Source organism: Trichomycterus rosablanca, chromosome 1, assembly GCF_030014385.1.
Source record: "Trichomycterus rosablanca isolate fTriRos1 chromosome 1, fTriRos1.hap1, whole genome shotgun sequence".
Classification (NCBI taxonomy): Eukaryota; Metazoa; Chordata; class Actinopteri; order Siluriformes; family Trichomycteridae; genus Trichomycterus; species Trichomycterus rosablanca.
The window spans coordinates 7,472,738-7,492,977 of record NC_085988.1 but is presented as its reverse complement, the minus strand read 5'-3'; the positions used below and the strand labels follow the sequence as shown (position 1 = coordinate 7,492,977).

The 20,240-nt window shown below is 37.8% G+C and overlaps 1 protein-coding gene across 1 annotated transcript in view; it reads left to right on the top strand.

The window, feature by feature from the left end:
- Nucleotides 1-20,240, top strand: part of LOC134316967 (NACHT, LRR and PYD domains-containing protein 12-like) — a 175,526-nt gene that overhangs the window by 67,786 nt on the left and 87,500 nt on the right. The gene's annotated exons all lie outside the window — the stretch shown is intronic.

Below are 20,240 nucleotides of genomic sequence, written 5' to 3'. Positions count from 1 at the left end.
CTGTACATTCAACATCTAATTCACTCAGATCAGTCACAGATTCATCTGATATTATTAAACCACATTCTGATTTTAATCATGTGTACAGTTATATCAATGAAATCATTATTAATTATTGATTTGTATTGAATCCTAGTTTATATCAGCTTTTTAATAAGCTTTTTAAACCACCACTTACCATTTCAGTACCTTCTCCTGAAGTCTGTAACTCATTCCTGCAATTATTTGCTAGTAAAATATCCAAAATCAACAGCTCTCTTATGGCTTCATCGCCTACAAATCCCCTTTGTTCTCCCTTGACTACCCAGCCATTGAACTCCCCCTCTTTTCCTGCTTTCAACTTTGTTTCGGAATCTCTTATCAATGAAATCATAACTAATTCCAAAAGTACAACTAGTTGCCTTGATCCCTTTCCTACACCTCTAGTCAAAGCTTGTGTGTCTGCTTTGGTTCCCCATCTCACTTCCATCATTAACCAGTCATTGTCCTCTGGCCACGTTCCCTCTCTGTTCAAGATAGCTGCAGTTACTCCAGTTCTTAAAAAACCCAATCTGGATCAATCCAATTTGAATAACTTTCGGCCAATTTCAAATCTTCCATTCTTTTCTAAAGTCCTGGAGCGCATTGTTGCAATCAAGCTCAAAGCGTTCCTGGACTCCCATAACTTATTCGATCCCTTTCAGTCTGGTTTTCGGTCTCAGCACAGCACCGAAACTGCCCTTGTAAAGGTAGTTAATGACCTGCTTGTGTCTGCCGGTGCCGCTAGCATTCTTGTTCTTCTAGACTTAAGTGCTGCATTTGATACAGTGAACCATTCCATCCTCCTGACTAGACTGAGTGAGCTGGGCATTGGTGGTTCTGCTCTTGACTGGCTCACCTCCTACCTAACTGATCGCAAGCAATTTGTTACCCTCTCTGGGCACAGGTCATTTACCTCATCTCTCACTCAAGGTGTCCCGCAAGGCTCAGTCCTCGAACCTCTATTATTTATTATATACATTCACCCAGTAGGCAAGATTATCCGCCATTTTAATCTTGACTTTCATTGTTATGCGTTAAGGCTGGATTCCCTTGGTAAGCTAGAATCATGTCTCCTAGAAATTAAGAACTGGATGCAATGCAACTCCCTAATGTTAAACAGTGATAAGACTGAACTCATTCTTATTGGCTCAAAAACTGCTCTTAATAAAGCTGGGCCCATTACTTTGTTATTTGATAATGTTGTTCTGTCTTCCTCCTCTGTGGTCCGGAATTTGGGTGTTCTGCTTGATTCTTCACTCAAACTTGAATCCCATGTCGGCTCCATCATTAAAACCTCTTTCTTTCACCTGCGCAATATAGCTAAAATCCGCCCATGTTTTTCCCAGACTGCTGCTGAAGCACTAATCCATGCTTTCATATCTAGTCATTTAGATTATTGTAACTCCCTTCTTGCAGGCATTAGTTCTTCACAGATTCAAAAACTCCAGATGGTTCAGAACTCAGCTGCCCGCCTTCTCACTTACACTCGGTCCCACCACCATATCACACCTGTTCTCCAAAACCTCCACTGGCTTCCCATAAAATATCCTATCCAGTTTAAGATTCTTCTACTCACATATAAAGCTCTCAATAACCTTGCCCCATCCTATCTCTCTGACCTCGTCTGCATCTACAAGCCTGTGCGTGCTCTCCGTTCCTCCACTGCTGGTCTGCTCACCGTTCCCTCCTCTATTCTCCATAACTTTGGTTATCGAGCATTTTCCAGATTTGCGCCACGCCTTTGGAACTCTCTTCCTCCACATATTCAACAATCAAACTCACTATCCTCATTTAAATTCAACCTTAAAACACACATTTTCCGTCTTGCTTATAGTCTTCCTCCATCTTAACCTGCCGCAGTGAACTCCCCCCATATGTTGTTTTCCTTTGTATTATTGTATTCCTGTTCGTCATTGTTTACTTGTTCCCTGTATTACCAATTGTACTCTAAGTCTCTTTATCTGTTGTCACTTTGACTTCTTGTATAATTGTTTTCTGCTTGTTTGTCGTTCATTGTTCCTTGTATTACCAATTGTTCTTTGTAAGCGTCTTTGGGTTACTGAAAAGCGCTATATAAATGTGATGTATTATTATTATTATTATTATTTTTATTATATTAATGTGTATAAAACAATAAAACTTTATTTTATCAGCATCTGTTGTTTGTATGTTGTGTAAAGTGTGAAGCACAAATGTATGAACACGTTTTGTGTTGGAAATGTTCCTGATGAGCTGAATTCTAGAGAACAATAAACCATTAAACAGGAGTAAGAGAGGCGACCAAGAGACCAGAAGGAGGAAGAAGACAGTAAAGAACTGTAGCACAAGATTATTTTTATTATTATTATTATTATTTTTATTATTATTATATCCAGCTGTAACAAAGTGTTTATATTTAATGTAACAGTTTATTATTATTTTTATTATATTATTATTATTATAATTATATCCAGCTGTAACAAAGTGTTTATATTTAATGTAACAGTTTATTATTATTTTTATTATTATATTATTATTATAATTATATCCAGCTGTAACAAAGTGTTTATATTTAATATAACAGATTATTATGATTATTATTATTATTATTATATCAGCTGTAACAAAGTGTTTATATTTAATATAACAGATTATTATTATTATTATTATTATTATTATTATTATTATTATTATTATTATATCCAGCTGTAACAAAGTGTTTATATTTAATATAACAGATTATTATGATTATTATGATGATTATTATTATTATTATATCCAGCTGTAACAAAGTGTTTATATTTAATATAACAGATTATTATTATTATTATTATTATTATTATTATTATTATTATATCCAGCTGTAACAAAGTGTTTATATTTAATATAACAGATTATTATGATTATTATTATTATTATTATTAATATTATTATTATTATTATATCCAGCTGTAACAGTGTTTATATTTAATATAACATATTATTATGATTATTATTATTATAATATCCAGCTGTAACAAAGTGTTTATATTTAATATAACAGATTATTAGAGCTTTACAAACACAAACACGTAGCTACAAACCTACAAGATCAACATTTCATTACACTGAACATTTTTATTAATAACTGATAGTGACTCATTACATACATTTTAGATTTAAATCTCTGTAATGTGTTTATATATTTATTCTAATCATACTGTAAGTGTTTTAATACTTTAAATGTTCTAATATTGTGTTTGTTTTATCACTGATGGATTTAATAGTTTATACTTTAACTTACTGTTCCATATTTCACATTTTTAATGATTGTTTTAATGGTAGAAAAAGAAAAGATGAAATGAAACTGAATGTTTTTACCTGGTTGGTTCATGTTGCTGCTCACAGCTTCAGGTGAACTGGTTCAGTTAAAAAGAGTAAATCAAATCTTACCTGTTAGTTGCTTCTCAGATCTGCTAAAAGAGCCAAAAAATTACATTTAATTCATTAAATAACACAATTCACTTTGTGATTTACTCTGTATTTCCTTTATATAGTCTAATTATAGTGTACAAGTTACCAAAATGTGAGCTAATGCTAATGGATCCTAAATGGGAGTCGATTCTCTGATATCAAGCACTGCAAACATCAGGATTCAATTCCTAAAAGAGTCGATTCTAATGAGTTGACTCAAATTTCACCTTGGAAAGCAAGGGAGTCGATTCCTGCAAAATGGCTACAGTTAGCAGTTTGTGTTAAATATTCAGTTTGATTAAAAATCATCTGACAGGAATTAATTTTATCTCATTTTTATCATAAATCCTGATAAATCCTCACAAATACTAGAGCTTATACACTTTTATATATAAACAGAGTAAAAATAAATACCTCACCTTCCATTCCTTCTACATCCTGAAGTAAACATGTAAATTAACTGAGGTAATAAGTTTATAATGAATTAACTGAATTATTACATTAGATTTAATTATAATGTAGTGTCGCCACTAGGGGGCTTTACCCAGAGGCCCTTGCGGCAGTGGTGTTCAGGCTCACCGTGGCCATGTATCCTAGTGTTGGGGATGAGGTGGCTGCGGTGAGGGCTGGGTAGGTAGCTTCTATGTTTGTTTGTTGTATGAATGTCTGTGTGTATGAATGAGTGTCTGTCCCATACCACTGAGTGATCTGCCAAAGGCAGCTTGCTGGCGACCCCGATGCCTACCTTCCTGCTCGCCGGCGCCACATTGGTGTCAGAAGTGGGATAGTGGCGTTTGGGTGGTTCTGGTGGTTCGGTGGGCCAATATGCCCATATGCCCGATCTGTCTGAGTGCGCTGGCCCAGGTGGCTGCAGGGGCAGGGTGCCCGGTGCAGCAGTGGGTGGAGGGGCAGCTCGGCAGTGTAATGGGGTGAGGTCCGGACGTGGAGCCACCCAGTGGATGCTGGTGAGTGGTCACCGGGTCGGTTGACCATTGGGAAGGGGGCAATGTAGCGTCGCCACTAGGGGGCTTTACCCAGAGGCCCTTGCGGCAGTGGTGTTCAGGCTCATCGTGGCCGTGTATCCCAGTGTTGGGGATGGGGTGGCTGCGGTGAGGGCTGGGTAGGTAGCTTCTATGTTTGTCTGTTGTATGAATGTCTGTGTGTATGAATGAGTGTCTGTCCCATACCACTGAGTGATCTGCCAAAGGCAGCTTGCTGGCGACCCCGATGCCTACCTTCCTGCTCGCCGGCGCCACAATACATTATCTTTTAATCATCTGGTAAAGCAGAGTAGTTTATTTCAAATTAGTTCTTTTAAGTGATAAGATTTAATAACACTGCAGCCGTTGATCTCCCACATCGAAAAGCTTTGGAGTCGAATTGATCCCAAAATGAATCGATTCATATATCAAACGCCTGAAAAAGTACAGGAGTCGATTCCTTAATTAGTCAATTCACCTATGTTATGCTTAAAAAGATCGGGAGTCGATTCCAGAGAGTCGTTTTAAAGCTTCTAGTGCTGAACTGTACAGCTGTTCGTCCCAACGAGTCAGAATGATGTGTAAATATGTTACATTAAATTCTGATAATAAATCCTAATAAAGAGAGTGGGTGAGTGAGTATGTGAGTGAGTGAGTGAATAAGTGAATAAGTGAATGGGAAAGTGTGTGAGTATGTGAGTGAGTGAATAAGTAAATGGGAGAGTGAGTGAGTGAATAAGTGAATGGGAGAGTGTGTGAGTGAGTGAGTGTATAAGTGAATGGGAGAGTGAGTGAGTGAGTATGTGAGTGAGTGAGTGAATAAGTGAATGGGAGAGTGAGTGAGTGAGTATGTGAGTGAGTGAGTGAGTGAATAAGTGAATGGGAGAGTGAGTGAGTGAGTATGTGAGTGAGTGAGTGAATAAGTGAATGGGAGAGTGAGTGAGTGAATAAGTGAATGGGAGAGTGTGTGAGTGAGTGAGTGTATAAGTGAATGGGAGAGTGAGTGAGTGAGTGAGTGAGTGAGTGAATAAGTGAATGGGAGAGTGAGTGAGTATGTGAGTGAGTGAATAAGTGAATGGGAGAGTGAGTGAGTGAGTATGTGAGTGAGTGAGTGAGTGAATAAGTGAATGGGAGAGTGAGTGAGTATGTGAGTGAGTGAATAAGTGAATGGGAGAGTGAGTGAGTGAGTATGTGAGTGAGTGAGTGAGTGAATAAGTGAATGGGAGAGTGAGTGAGTGAATAAGTGAATGGGAGAGTGTGTGAGTGAGTGAGTGAATAAGTGAATGGGAGAGTGAGTGAGTATGTGAGTGAGTGAGTGAATAAGTGAATGGGAAAGTGTGTGAGTGAGTAGGTAAATAAGTGAATGGGAGAGTGTGTGAGTGAGTGGGTAAATAAGTGAATGGAAGAGTGTGTGAGTGTGGGTGAGTGGGTAAATAAGTGAATGGGAGAGTGTGTGAGTGAGTGGGTAAATAAGTGAATGGAAGAGTGTGTGAGTGTGAGTGAGTGGGTAAATAAGTGAATGGAAGAGTGTGTGAGTGAGTGTGTGAATAAGTGAATGGGAGAGTGAGTGAGTGAGTATGTGAGTGAGTGAATAAGTGAATGGGAGAGTGTGTGAGTGAGTGAGTGAATAAGTGAATGGGAGAGTGAGTGAGTGAGTGAATAAGTGAATGGGAGAGTGAGTGGTTGAATAAGTGAATGGGAGAGTGAGTGAGTGAGTAGGTAAATAAGTGAATGGGAGAGTGTGTGAGTGAGTGGGTAAATAAGTGAATGGGAGAGTGAGTGAGTGAGTGAATAAGTGAATGGGAGAGTGAGTGAGTATGTGAGTGAGTGAGTGAATAAGTGAATGGGAGAGTGAGTGAGTGAGTATGTGAGTGAGTGAGTGAATAAGTGAATGGGAGAGTGAGTGAGTGAGTATGTGAGTGAGTGAGTGAATAAGTGAATGGGAGAGTGAGTGAGTGAATAAGTGAATGGGAGAGTGTGTGAGTGAGTGAATAAGTGAATGGGAGAGTGAGTGAGTGAGTATGTGAGTGAGTGAGTAAATAAGTGAATGGGAGAGTGTGAATGAGTGGGTGAATAAGTGAATGGGAGAGTGTGTGAGTGTGAGTGAGTGAGTGAGTGAATAAGTGAATGGGAGAGTGTGTGAGTGAGTGGGTAAATAAGTGAATGGGAGAGTGAGTGAGTATGTGAGTGAGTGAGTGAATAAATGAATGGGAGAGTGTGTGAGTGAGTGGGTAAATAAGTGAATGGGAGAGTGAGAGAGTGAGTATGTGAGTGAGTAAGTGAATGGGAGAGTGTGAGTGAGTGGGTGAATAAGTGAATGGGAGAGAGTGTGAGTGAGTGGGTAAATATGTGAATGGGAGAGTGTGTGAGTGTGAGTGAGTGAGTGAATAAGTGAATGGGAGAGTGAGTGAGTATGTGAGTGAGTGAGTGAATAAGTGAATGGGAGAGTGGGTGAGTGAGTGGGTGAATAAGTGAATGGGAGAGTGAGTGAGTATGTGAGTGAGTGAGTGAGTGAATAAGTGAATGGGAGAGTGGGTGAGTGAGTGGTTAATTAAGTGAATGAGTGCGTGAATGTGTGTGTGTGTGTGAATAAGTGAATGAGTGAGTGAGTAAGTGAGTAAAGTGAGCGAATGTGTGAGTAAGGGAGTGTGTGAGTGGGTGGGTAAGTGAATGGGAGAGTGAGTGAGTGAGTGTGTGAGTGTGTGTGTGGGTGAATAAGTGAATTTGTGTGTGTGTGTGTGTGTGTGTGTGGGTGAATAAGTGAATGAGTGAGTAGGATTGTGTTGAACTGCCCTATGAATATTCCTTTCTTGCTCCTTGTGTTTTAGTGGATGGTCCAGACCCTCTGAGACCCTGATCAGGCTGTAGTGGTTACTGATAAAGGAATAAATACTGGAGTATAAACACATACTGGATAAATACTGGATTCTTCCTGATGGATTGATTTTGCTGGACGTCGCTCACTGTCCACTTTATTCTCAGCTCTGGAACTTCTGAGCTTTTTATCCTGTCTGTAAACACAGTGACATTATTTTATTAACTTAAGCTTGTAATTCTAGTTTCTGTCTGTGGATGAATGAATGATTTTATCAGGGGGGGTTTAAACTTTTGCACTCAGCTGTAATAAAGAATCATTACTGTTGTTAAACAATGTTTACTTTTCCGATGGTTTATGTAATGTGCTCCTCAAAAACGTCAGATTGTACATTAATACATTTATTTAACCAAAATATTGTCACATTTTCATTTTTTTAGTCAGGTAGGAATTAAATAACATGCAATGTTACAATACCTTCTGTTTACCTTCGGATACTTTCCTTTGTTTTTAGCTGTGTGTATTTAATACATAAATAACTATATTAAAATATATATATACTTATTTATTTTTACTTATTAAACCCTCTTCTGGTTTAACATGGGAAATAATAAGATATTTATATAGAAGTATCCGGTACTGACATGTCTTAGCTATTAAATACTGGAACTGTGATTTTGTAGGTGTAAAGCTTTGTGTGTGATCATGTTGAGGTGTGACATGATCACTGCTGCAGGTAGAACAGGTTACAAAGTATTTGAAGCATCAACACCTTCACACAGAACATTAAAATCATTCAGATCTTTTATTTGGAGCGTCGACACCTTTACACAAAACATTAAAATCATTCAGATCTTTTATTTGGAGCGTCGACACCTTTACACAAAACATTAAAATCATTCAGATCTTTTATTTGGAGCGTCGACACCTTCACACAGAACATTAAAATAATTCAGATCTTTTATTTCTACCTGAGAGAAAACAGACTGATCACTACAGGTGAGATTTATTTCTTACTGCAAACCATTTTAATAAAAAAATAAGAAACTAAATAAAGGCTCTCAGTATCAGGACAGAGTTAATAATGCGTAGGAATGAGATAATTAAGTCGTGGGAATGCGTTAATAACGCGTGAGAATGAGATAATTAAGTCGTGGGAACGCGTTAATAACGTGTGGGAACGAGATAATCAAGACGTGGGAACGCGTTAATAATGTGTGGGAATGAGGTAATTAAGTCGTGGGAACACGTTAATAACGCGTGGCCACGACTTAGTAAGAGTGGGAATGAGATCGTGGCCACGACTTTAAAAAGGTTGAAACAGTTGAATATTGTTTCACTCTGTTCCCTTTCTTGACTATCGTGTCGATAAACAGAATGGACGATTAAGCATTGCTTAAGCATTACTTGCTTACTTTGTATTTATTACATCTACAACAGTAGCGAACATTAACTAATGTGTGTATAAACATTACCATGACAACCCGCATACATCTGTGTGTGCGTCGCTCTAACAGTTCCGTATTAAAACATAAAACTATCACACGTTCCATACATTAACACATGTTGTTACAAATATGGTGTGATCATCCGTACGCATTTTCTACGGAGCCGTAGATTGTTTGTTTTGGAGCCTTGATGTAATATGCCGTCTCCCTTCTGGGTGTAACAGATGATCACACTATTATTGTAACAATATGTGTTAATGTATGGAACTTGTGATGTTTTATGTTTCAATACGGAACTGTTAGAGCGACGCACACACAGGTGTATGCGGGTTATCATGGTAATGTTTCTACACACGTTAGTTAATGTTCGCTACTGTTGTAGATGTAATAAATACAAAGTAAGCAAGTACAATGCTTAAATTGTCCATTCTGTTTATTGACACGATAGTCCCATAAAGGGAACTACGGGACATAAAACTCATTTCCACGCGTTAATAATGCATGGCCACAACTTAATTATCTCGTTCCCACGTGTTAATAATGCGTGGCCACGACTTAATAAGGCCTGGGAATGAGTTAATAACTCGTGGCCACGCATTATTTTTTTTTAGGGGATGCAACATAATTTTTTGAGTCAAACAAATGCACACTAAGCCTCTCTGTTGTTGCACATGCAGAATGAGGCCACAAAGCTATATAAATGAGACATTTATTGCTGAAATAACAGTGAAAATCTGTAACAAGTGCTGATGCATGACAGATGTTGGTGTTTGCAGCTTTTACTGACTAGATGGTCCATCTCTCATTATATTTATTTATTTATTTTTATTTTATATATTTATTGGAAGACCAAAAGAACAAGCAATTAAAATTTTCCAATCGTAGTTGTGGTGTGTTCAGTACCTGAACTCTCCTATTTATGTATTTTTTCTGCATGTTTAGGGGTTTAGTACATTCCAGCAAAAGACTCAACAGTACAACAGACTGTGTGTTTATGACCAAATGAACTATCGACTCGGACTGCTTTAAGATTAAGATGGAAACTAACAATGAATACTGATATTAAAAGGTAAATAGATTGTGTTTTTTATTATCTACACGTGACCTAATTGTTCCTTTTAAAAATAATAACCACATAAATCACTATATTAAGTTTATATTTATTTCTCCAATCAGATCCAAACAAAGGGTTCAAATTCTTTAGTACCCAGTCATATCATCATAAACAGTGACAACATCATCTATGCATCATCCAGTAGTATTCCAAGATGGAGATCCATCATCTGGATTCAGGTAACATGACACTGTTCCATTGTGTGAGGAAATGTCTACACGGGAATGTAAGGAATTATTGTAAATGGAGCATTAGCCACAATGTAATAAAATAAAAACTTGATTTGTCATTGTACAGAGTGTAATGAAATACTGTGCGGTACTTCTCAACATGAATCATATAAAAAAAGAACAAAACAGGTACAAAGTAGGAAAAATGAGGTGCAAAAATTTGTGAGTTCTAAGGAAGAAGCTGTTCCTCAGCCAGCTAGTCTGAGTCTTCATTGTCCTGTATCTCTGTCATAAAGGCAGAGGGACAAACAGTCTGTGTTCTGTGTGGGTGGGATCTGTAGTAATGATGCTGGCTTCTTCTGGATGCGGCCTGCATACACAATCCAGGTCTAGAAAGCTTCCTGTGATCCTCTGTGCTGTTCTCACCACCCGGGCCAGGTCCTTCCTGTCTTGTGCTTTACAGCTGGCATACCATACAGGCATACATAGACAGAGGATGCTTTTAATGGTGCTTCTGTAAAAGTTTACCAGTAGCTGAGAGAGTCCGGCCTGTTTATACTTCCCAGGAAGAAAAGTCAAGTCAAATTAATTTTTATAGCGTCTTTTACCCTGGATATTGTCTCAAAGCAACTTTACAACAGACAAAAAACCCCTGTTAAGTAAGTTTCTGTCAGAACCCCCTCGGGGTAAAACAACAGAAGATGTAGTTAAAATGTAAAATAGTTAGGAGTAAAATGTCAGTTTTGCAGAGAGAAGCATGAGACCTCCGCTTCCATAAAAATTACAGCATAACTAAAAGGGAGAGCGAGCAGGTAACAAGGTCATGAAGGCTTTCACAGGACATCAGCATCCATCTCCCCACCGTCATCAAACCTGAGTGATCGGACAAGAGAGGCAGAACAACGACAACCCAACATCCCTGATCACCACAACTTTTTGTGACCAAGAACCCACAAGATCTGCACCTTTGTCTATATTCAGTTCTAGAGGTCAGAAATCAGGCAGGAAGATTGTTCCAAAGTTGTGGAGCTTTGTAAGAAAATGCTCTTCCACCAGTCATGATCTTTTTAATTCTAGGAACTATAAGTAACCCTGCATCTTGTAAACGAAGTGGACGTGCTGGGTTGTAGTGATTAATAAGTTCACTCAGATACTGTGGATATATTACGCAGATGATAAAAAGCAACTCTAGTCATATTATTGACGTGTGTAACAAAGGAGAGTCTGAATCTATTGTTACACCCAAGTTTTTTACATCTGAGCTGGGAGTAACAGAGAAAGTGTTTAGGTTTAGCACCAGGTTAGACAACTTGTCTCTTGCAGCTTTTTAGCCAACAAGTAAAACCTCAGTTTTATCTGAATTAAGTAAAAAAAAGTTACACGACATCCAGTTTTTTACGTCGTTTACACAATCTTCTATCTTACTGATTGTGTCAGTATCATTTGGTTTGGTTGATATATACAGCTGTGTGTCATCTGCATAGCAGTGATAATTGATGCCATGTTTAGGAATAATTTATTTTAGTGATAGCATATAAAGTGTAAATAATAATGGTCCCAGTACTGACCCCTGTGAAACACCACACTTTACTTAGTAGTTTCCGAGCATTTATTATTTACATTTACATTTTTCGGCATTTAGTAAACGCTTTTATTCAAAGCAACTTACAGTTATGGCAGTATACAATCTAAGCAATTAAGGGTTAAGGCCCTTGCCCAAGAGCCCAACAGTGGCAACCTGGCAGTGGTGAGGTTTGAACCAGCAACTTTCTGATTGCTGGACCAGTACCTTAACCACTAGGCTACAACTGCTACAACTTACATAGACAAACTGAGAGCGGTCCATTAACACCTACTGTATTTTCTAGCCTATCCAGTAAAATGTTATTATCTACAGTATCAAACGCTGCACTAAGATCTAATAGAACAAGAAAAGATTTATATGTGTGGTCATTGTACCATTGAGAAGCTTTTTCTCCCAAATTAATTTAGTTTTTAACTGGTGCTACACGGACTACAGACTCTAAGTGTTGAGTTGCCTGATCTAGATCTTTAGGCTCTGATGGTGATATATTTGATAATTCCGATAAGCTGTTTATGAACGCTGCTGCAGTTACAGACCTGATAGTACGCTTATATTTAAAACAATGTAGTCACTGTATATTATTAGATAGGGACACTTTATTCACATAAAGAGTCAGATGGTGTTTGATATGTTTTTTTTAAATAAATGTCTTTGTTTATATTTTTTAATCTGAAACTTTTGGAGCAAATTTGCAGTAATGAAGATATCATGAGGGGGCAAATACTTTTTCACAGCCCAATAATACATGAAAATGTTCTAAATAAATAATTCAGTTCATTTAAATTCTTACTGTCTCTCAGACTAATTTTATTGTGTTTTATTTATCAGTCCGATCTCAGTACAGAGATCAGATTCTCCAGTACCCAGCTATATCTTCATGAGAAGTTATAGATCTATAAATCCTCTACAGTTTAGAGCTTGGTATTCATCATATAGACTCAGGTAAGAGCTTTTCACAGTTCAGTGTATAGTGTGTGTGTGTGTATATATATATTTTTCATAATGTAGTATATATGTTTATATTTTCAGTCCAATCTCAGTGCAGAGATCAGATTCTCCAGCACTCAGCTGTATCGTCATGAGGAGTTATAGATCTATGAATCCTTTTCTACAGTTTAGAGCTGGGTATTCATCATATAGACCCAGGTAAGAGCTCCTCACAGTTCAGTGTGTAATGTGTATTGTGTGTGTTTGTTAGTGTATATTGTTTACATCATTTAATATATATGTTTATATTATCAGTCCCATCTCAGTACAGAGATCAGATTCTGCATGTTCAGTATGCTTTCAGTGATGAGCTATGGGTACGACGCTACTAAATTTACGGGGAAATGTGCTTAATTTCATGGACCTTGTTTTTTAAGATTCTTTACGATAGTACGCTTAGATTTAAAACAATGTAGTCACTGTATATTATTAGATAGGGACACTTTATTCACATAAAAAATCAGATGGTGTTTGATTTTTTTTTTTCTTTAAATAAATAAAATAATCATTTAAAACATATTTGTGTTTACACAAGATGTATTTTTTAATACTTTTTAATTTGAAACTTTTGAAACAAATTTGTAGTAATGAAGATATCATGAGGGGGCAAATACTTTTTTACAGCCCAGTAATACATGAAAATGTACTAAATAAATAATTCAGTTCATTTAAATTCTTACTGTCTCTCAAACTAATTACACTGTGTTTTATTTATCAGTCCAATCCCAGTACAGAGATCAGATTCTCCAGCACTCAGCTGTATCTTCATGAGGAGTTATAGCTCTATGAATCCTCTACAGTTTAGAGCTTGGTATTCATCATATAACCCCAGGTAAGAGCTCCTCACAGTTCAGTGTATATTGTGTATTGTGTGTGTGTGTGTGTGTATTGTTTACATAATGTAATATATATGTTTATATTTTCAGTCCAATCTCAGTACAGAGATCAGATTCTTCAGTACCCAGCTGTATCTTCATGAAGAGTGATAGATCTATAAATCCTCCTCCACAGTTTAGAGCTGGGTATAGATCATCTTATAGATCCAGGTAAGAGCTTTTCACAGTTCAGTGTATTGTGTGTATGTATTGTTAACGTAATGTAATATATATGTTTATATTTTCAGTCCAATCTCAGTACAGAGATCACATTCTCCAGTACCCAGCTGTATCTCCATGAGATGTTATAGATCTATAAATCCTCCTCTACAGTTTAGAGCAGGGTATTCATCATATAGACACAGGTAAGTGCTCCTTACAGTTCAGTGTATAATGTGTGTGTGCATGTGTATGGTGTGTAGTGTAAATTATATATATATACATACACAGGGTGAGTCAAAAGTCCCAGGTCACTCTTTTATTCCAGAAACAAAAGAGAAAATAACATATCTAAATACCCCAGCAAGTAATGGGTGAAGGGACCTTTCTTTTAGGCTATGTACGAATTATGGCTGCCATCTTGAAAGCCGCCACACTGGATCAAGGGTAAATTTTTCCAATAGGAAGGTGATCATGTAGCATATCAAAGAACACCGGAATTTTCTCAGAAATCGATTGTCGCAATCAGATTTGCAATATCTTCTGTGGTTCAAAAGTTATCAACACAGAAAGTTGCAACAACAACAACCGGGAACGTTCCCGGTGTGAGGTCGGGTGATTTGGGCGGCCATTCCACAGGACCATGATGGCCAATCCAATGACCAGGTAATTAAATATCCAGCCACTGATGAACACCTGCTCCGTAGTGTGGTGGAGCCCCACCCTGTTAAAAATAACAGGGGAAACTGCCATCATGGTCAGAATGGATGGGAACACTGTTTCCTGTAGCATTGTCAGGTAGTGCTGAGCATTTAGGTTCTGGTCGATGAAAAGGAGTCCGATTACACGGGTGCCCCATATTCCACACCACACCATAACCTTCACATCACCTATGAATTTGGTGTCTGCCGCCCAGCGAGGGGTTTCGTCACTCCAGTACCTCACATTCTAGTGACCTCACCACTGACATAAAAATTGTCCTGGTCACTGAACAGAATGCCCTGTGCAAATGCGGGATCCCGTTGATGTTGGTCTAACGCCCAGGTGCAGAACTCGACACGTCTATCAGGGTCGTCCTCTGGTAGTTTCTGCTGCAGCTGGATCTTGAAGGGCCATTTATTGGTCTGAAGAATCCGTACAAGGTATGACTGGCTGACACCACAGTCTGCTGTGAGACGTCACAGTGCGTGCTGCACCGTGGACTTTTCTCAGGCGGCCAAAACCATTGTTAAGGTTTTCTTCATTGGTAGCGGTCTTCGGATAACGATTTGTTGTCCACAGTCCCGGTTTCTCAGAATTTGGCTATGAGGGATGCAACAGTGCTGTGTGAAGTTCATGGTCTTCCTGGGTGTCGGTTGTTGAAGTCTGTGGCTATGATACGGCAGCTGCGTTCCCCGGACATCAGAATCATCCCAATCCTCTCTTCTTTCATCAATTCCATTTTCAGTTATCTGTAACGAACAACAAAAGTTTTGAACTTTCTGTGTTAATAACTTTTGAACCACAAGAGATATTGCAAATCTGATTGCAGCAATCGATTTCTAAGAAAATTCTTTGATATGCTACATGAAAACTTGCCCTTGATTCCAATATGGGGTATTCAGATATGTCATTTTCCCTTTCGTTTCTGAAATAAAAAAAGACTTTTGACTCACCCTGTAAAAAATGTAATAACCTAATGTAATGCAATATATTAATATATATATATATAGTTATTTTTTGCACATAAGCTCCTGGTTACGCCACTGAACTCTGTTGTCTTGTGTTGTGTACTGATTATGAAAACTATACCTGGGGGCCCACAAGCAGCCGTAGCCCCTGGGCCAACAGGCAGGTTAAATCGCCTCTGTATGTATATATATACAGTGTATCACAAAAGTGAGTACACCCCTCACATTTCTGCAAATATTTCATTATATCTTTTCATGGGACAACACTATAGACATGAAACTTGGATATAACTTAGAGTAGTCAGTGTACAGCTTGTATAGCAGTGTAGATTTACTGTCTTCTGAAAATAACTCAACACACAGCCATTAATGTCTAAATAGCTGGCAACATAAGTGAGTACACCCCACAGTGAACATGTCCAAATTGTGTCCAAATTGTGCCCAAATGTGTCGTTGTCCCTCCCTGGTGTCATGTGTCAAGGTCCCAGGTGTAAATGGGGAGCAGGGCTGTTAAATTTGGTGTTTTGGGTACAATTCTCTCATACTCTCATTCAACATGGCACCTCATGGCAAAGAACTCTCTGAGGATGTAATAAATAGAATTGTTGCTCTCCACAAAGATGGCCTGGGCTATAAGAAGATTGCTAACACCCTGAAACTGAGCTACAGCATGGTGGCCAAGGTCATACAGCGGTTTTCCAGGACAGGTTCCACTCGGAACAGGCTTCGCCAGTGTCGACCAAAGAAGTTGAGTCCATGTGTTCGGCGTCATATCCAGAGGTTGGCTTTAAAAAATAGACACATGAGTGCTGCCAGCATTGCTGCAGAGGTTGAAGACGTGGGAGGTCAGCCTGTCAGTGCTCAGACCATACACCGCACACTGCATCAACTCGGTCTGCATGGTCGTCATCCCAGAAGGAAGCTGACGCACAAGAAAGCCAGCAAACAGTTTGCTGAAAACAAGCAGTCCAAGAACATGGATTACTGGAATGCCCTGTGGTCTGACGAGACCAAGATAAACTTGTTTGGCTCAGATGGTGTCCAGCATGTGTGGCGGCGCCCTGGTGAGAAGTACCAAGACAACTGTATCTTGCCTACAGTCAAGCATGGTGGTGGTAGCATCATGGTCTTGGGCTGCATGAGTGCTGCTGGCACTGGGGAGCTGCGGTTCATTGAGGGAAACATGAATTCCAACATGTACTGTGACATTCTGAAACAGAGCATGATCCCCTCCCTTCGAAAACTGGGCCTCATGGCAGTTTTCCAAAAGGATAACGACCCCAAACACAACCTTCAAGATGACAACTGCCTTGCTGAGGAAGCTGAAGGTAAAGGTGATGGACTAAAACCAATTGAGCACCTGTGGCGCATCCTCAAGTGGAAGGTGGAGGAGTTCAAGGTGTCTAACATCCACCAGCTCCGTGATGTCATCATGGAGGAGTGGAAGAGGATTCCAGTAGCAACCTGTGCAGCTCTGGTGAATTCCATGCCCAGGAGGGTTAAGGCAGTGCTGGATAATAATGGTGGTCACACAAAATATTGACACTTTGGGCACAATTTGGACATGTTCACTGTGGGGTGTACTCACTTATGTTGCCAGCTATTTAGACATTAATGGCTGTGTGTTGAGTTATTTTCAGAAGACAGTAAATCTACACTGCTATACAAGCTGTACACTGACTACTCTAAGTTATATCCAAGTTTCATGTCTATAGTGTTGTCCCATGAAAAGATATAATGAAATATTTGCAGAAATGTGAGGGGTGTACTCACTTTTGTGATACACTGTATATATATATATATATATATATATATATATATATATATATATATATATATATATATATATATATATATATATGTGTGTGTGTGTGTGTTTATATTTTCAGTCCAATCTCAGTACATAGATCAGATTCTGCACATTCAATATACTTTTAATGATAAGCTATGGGTGGGGCGCTACTAAATTAAAGTTGTTCATTTTTCAACAATCAGTAATTTTACAAGAAAAGTGCCACATTTTACAACAATCATTAAATAACATGAACATACATAAATTGAATGATAGAATAAATGGAAACTACAATACACAGCACAGCTACTTTAGTGGTTGAAAAACGAACATTCTCGTCTGAGTGTCTTTAGAGTTTTTTTTTTATTAAGAAATAAACTGTACTTTTCTGACACCACAGAAAAGTTTCTTACACTAACTTAATTTCTGTATGATTTCTAGGACCACCACATACTGCGCCTCATATTTTGCTAATGAAAATTGTTAAATCGCTAAACACAAACCTTACATTTTGAAATTTCACGAGAAACAGCAAGGGTTTTTTTCATGACCGCTTTGAAGGGTTTGTGGTCAATTTTAACTAATGTGTGTTGACCACAGACACGTGTGAAAATGCTTGCAACCAAACTAAGTGACATACAGCTCCTTTTTAATCTATGCATAATTGCTTTAGCTATTCGTGAGAGATTTGGAGGCGTATGCTGTAGACTTACCCTTTTGTGATTCATCTATCTGGAGTCTCAGCCCTTTCTGAGGATTAAACTATGCTAAAACAGGACCTGGTTCTTTTGTTATAAGATCTTTCATTTGCTTAATTGCTCTGTCATGTTGTGCCTCCCAAGCAAACTCGTTTGGTTCCTTCTAGTGCTGGGCAAAGTGACAGTTCTTTCGGTACATCGACTTTGATTTCTTGTATGGTATGGATTTTCCAAATACAGCCAAACCATAGCATAGTTAATACAACAGCTGTAGGCTTCAGTAGGCAGCAAATCATATAATATTGTTTACTGCTAAAAGCACTATGGAGTGTTGTGCAGATTAGATACAAATTAGAAACTGGGCATCGTTTGGAGAACCAACAAAATGAAGAATTCAGGATAAAGTGGTTGCTGTACATGAATAAATAATTAGAATTTTTATTAACACTGAACAAAGTTTTGAATGGTTCAGATTAAAAGAGATGTGTTCGTTTCCTTCCTGTTTGTGCCTGGATGGCCTCTGTCTTGAACCCAGAAGAGATAAAACCAAAACTTTTTTTATTTGTTGAATGTCTTTAAACTTTTGGCTCCACCTGTATGAATCCGACAAATCAAACACTTTAGAGGAACACTTATTTCCTTTAAATAATTAAAAGATGCATTTCTTTATTTAAAAAAAAAACTTTTATGAATTTGATTTCTTTCATAAGTTTATTGTGAGATTGTTGGTGATCTGCTGGGTCCAAAATATACAGACAACAACTTAAATTATTCATTTGGTGGTGTACAAAGTTCTAGAATGTTATTTAACTGTGTGGAACTTTAGATGTTTTATATCAGCACATAAAGCTTTAAATTTGAATTTGAAAGTCAGGTCTAAAAAAAAAACTACCTGTAATCTTGGTGTGTCCACAGTGTCCTGCAGGAGGTGACAGTTAGAATACCAGATGAAATCATCAGAAAGAGGTAAGAACAAAGCCAGCAACAGGACATTTACAGTGATGTGTAGTGTTTATAAACTGGAGTTCGATGCTCTCCTGTGTTCTTTTTTATTTTAATGAAATTAAAATTTTAAAAGTACCTAAACTTATGTCTATCCACTTGTTAAGTCGTGACGTGTCGACCTTATGAAACGTCACATCCGGGTCCAAGTATTTTCAATATACCACAGTGCTGTGTCCGAGTCGAAAAAAAACTACCTAACTGTCTTTCTACCGCTTTTCTTGCAATTAGATATCATGAAGTAATATTTTTGTTAATAATTTAATGTAAACTGTCAAATTGTATATTCATTACACGTGTTTCAAGCTGTTTTTAATTTACATGTAATATGTTCATATAATTTACATATAACATATAATCATGTGATATCCTGGATTTTTGATTTTTATAAGCTATAAGCTATACTGATTAAAAGTAAAACCAAAGAGCCAGAAATGTCATTTTTCATGTAATGAATTAAAAATATGACCGCTTACCTCTTGATGAGTTGACATGAAATTAAATAATGACATGAACTAGTGTACTGCACATCTTGTCTATATATATATATATATATATAAAAGACCTTTTCTCGTCCAGATCGCTATTGAGAAGGACTAGAAGTTTATGACTCGTGTTTGTAAACCCAATTTCCAATGACAGCGACACAGAGTTCCATAAGTTTTCCACAAACATTATTTATTTTAACTTTCTTCTTAAATTGGCTTATCCATTAATCCAAGTTTCTTATAAAAACAAAATAAAAACTCAATATGTTCGCAATTGGCGTATAACAACCCAAACTACGGTAAAAAATCTATTGCTCCGCGTCCTCTTTCTTTCCGTATATTTTATATATACTTTCCGTATATAGAGCCAATACAATTCTGCCCTCTTAAGGGCTAACCAAAGAGGACTAATGAATAACAGCATACCTTGATTACCAGGAAAAATTATCAATAGTTAAAATACCAAGTCTCCACTTCAAATAAGTATTATTTAACCAAACAGGAAATATTTATGACAATAAACATAGAAAATTACAATTAGTGCAATATTGCTTTTACAATATATATAAAAAGGTTCAGAGGTTCAGCCTTATCTTAACTTATCATATCATAGTTGTTTGCGTTTGGACCCGGAAATGGTCCGAACGTCACGTGTGACGTCAGACTTAACAAGCGGATATGTATTGTTCTCACCACATCACAGGTCTGACTCCACATCAGCTGGAAGTGAAGTCCAGAAGAAGCTCAAATTACATCTGATAAAGAAGTTTCAGTGTGTAAATAAAGTGAATACAAAGCAGGGAAAGCCAACACTTCTGAATGAGATCTACACCGAGCTCTATGTCACAGAGGGAGAAAGTGGAAAAGTCAATAATGTACATGAGGTGAGGCAGATCGAGGCAGCATCCAGGAGAGCAGCAACAGAGGACACGCCCATCAAATGTAACAACATCTTTAATCCTTTATCAGACCAAGATGAACCCATCAGGACTGTCCTGACTAAG